This window comes from Kogia breviceps, chromosome 5 (assembly GCF_026419965.1).
Source record: "Kogia breviceps isolate mKogBre1 chromosome 5, mKogBre1 haplotype 1, whole genome shotgun sequence".
NCBI classification, from domain to species: domain Eukaryota; kingdom Metazoa; phylum Chordata; class Mammalia; order Artiodactyla; family Physeteridae; genus Kogia; species Kogia breviceps.
The window spans coordinates 70,096,133-70,098,353 of NC_081314.1; the positions used below are offsets into that span (position 1 = coordinate 70,096,133).

Genomic DNA, 2,221 nt, shown 5'->3' on the forward strand with positions numbered 1-2,221 from the left:
ATGACTCTCCTACCTAAAAGCCCAACCTTTTTAGTTTGGCACATCATGTCCTGGGCAGTGTGGTCTGCCTAGTTTTCTACTCCCTCTTTCACATGGTTTTTACATGGTTTTAAATTCAGAGCTGCTGTAATTTTCTCCTCTCCTCCCTCCCTTACACGTCCCAATACGTGTGTACGTGTGTGTGCACGCCCACACACATGCACACACACACGCACTCCATCCATCCATCCATGCTGCTCCATGAGCAGGAGGACAGAAGACAGGGCAGGAGAGGGATCTGATTGACTTGGGCAAGCACCCTAAGAACAATCATTATGAAAGTGAGAAGGGACTCATTCTCTGTGACTTTGGAAGACAGGTCTAGAAACTATTAAGTTCATTTCAATATTCAGAATAGATATTTAACTGATAGAGACAGAGTAAAGGGACAAAATATGTGATTAAATAGTTAATCTCACGAGGGGATTGTAAATAGAGAAAAAAAGTATGGGAGACCCCTGTAAGTTAATCATCACTCAAGAAAGTACGCTTTCATAGCAAGAAAACCATGCAACGAAAGCATGAGACATGCTCCTCAAACAATAAAACAATGGTGGAATGAGGTCCACATCCTGCCCAGTGAGGTCAGTAAGTTATCGATTCCTAGGACATGCTTCTCTGCGCGTACTAAAAACAAAAATAGAGGGAAAAGGTGACATTATACTGAAACCTGAGATGATTTACCATATTTTAGTATGTTACCACCTTTTGGCCCATTTCCATAGCACCATGACAGTCCCAGTATGACCAAGTAGGAACAAGAAAACTCCCCCTGCCCAACGTGGAGGAGGAGCTGATGATGGAAGTTTGATGTCTATTCAAAAGTGAGGAAGGTGGTCTTTTCCCCCTCCTCACTTTTCCTTTGATTATAAAACTGTATAGTATGACCAACAATTCTATTTCTTGTGCATTTGAGCACAGCATAAGTAACAAGGGAACATCATCACAGTAGAAATGACTGATGACATTACAGCCACAAAAAGTCAATGTAAAAATCTTGATAGTGAACATTAGTGCTTGAAAGGTACTGTAGAGGTATGGAATGCCTACCAGCACATGACAAAGCCTCTGGGACATGATAACATTGTAGAGCAGAGGGTTACAGATAGCCAAATAGCAGTCATAGGCCATGGCCGACAAGATAATTAACATAAGGAAGAAAGCCAACTGCGTGGCACATGCATAATAGGAAATGGTATTTTGATCCACAACAAAATTTAGTAGCATCTCAGGATAAATGACAGTAGAATTACCAAGATCAATGAAAGCCAGGTATTTGATTAAAAAGTACATAGGTGTGTGTAGGTGGGAATCCACTTGATCAAGATGATCATTCCCAGACTTCCCACCACTGTGATTGTGTAGCTAAGAAGACCCTGAAAAGTGGGGCCTGCAGCTCAGGATGCCTTGTGACTCCCATCAGAATGAATTTAGTCAGTGATGATAGATTCTGTTGACCCATTTAGTCCAGTTAGCTTTTCTGGAAAGAAACAGGTTGTTATTAGCTTCCTTGTGGTGTCATCTAAATAAAGTATAATATGTATAGACAGAAAAACTGTAGCCCACTAAGCTCTCGGGGTGACACTCCCTTGCCTACCGCTTGTATTTCTCACAAGCGTCCTATACTAATAAATTCTTTCCTTACCTGTCACTCTGCCTCTCGCTGCTTTCTTTCGGCACCGAGACAGACCTATGCTCTACTGAGTCCCAAAATGCGTTCTGTGGTGTCATAATCACTGAAGTTATTTGAGCACAAAGTGGGCTCCCCCAGGAAATAGCGAGTGTATCACCTGAAGGATTCGGGCAGGGGCTGTCTGTCAAGATACCACAGGCGCAATCCCTGTACTGGGCGTGGTCTGGGAGTCTTTGGCCCTCAAATAACATTCTAATTCCAAGATTCCGTAAATCTCTGATACAAAAGCCACATCAAGTTTTGCTGCTTCCACAGAGACTTTCCTGTTTGGGAAAATCTCTCACCTCTCTGCACATTTGTGTCTGAATCCCATCCATGCACATACACACACTCCACACACACCCCTGACATGGAAATCTCTACGAGACACAGAGAACGTTACCACACACTGTGTCAAATGCTTCAAATAGCCGGTGGAGGCACATCTTACACTCATTCATCTATAAAAGCTAGAGGGGGAAGAAGAGCAGGAACATAATTTGAATAACA

At 42.7% G+C, this 2,221-nt stretch overlaps 1 pseudogene; it reads right to left on the reverse strand.

Annotated features, from left to right (window-relative positions):
• Positions 1 to 729: 729 nt before the first annotated feature.
• On the reverse strand, positions 730 to 1,501 carry LOC131756828 (olfactory receptor 8K5-like; annotated as a pseudogene).
• Between the last annotated feature and the right edge of the window lie 720 nt (positions 1,502 to 2,221).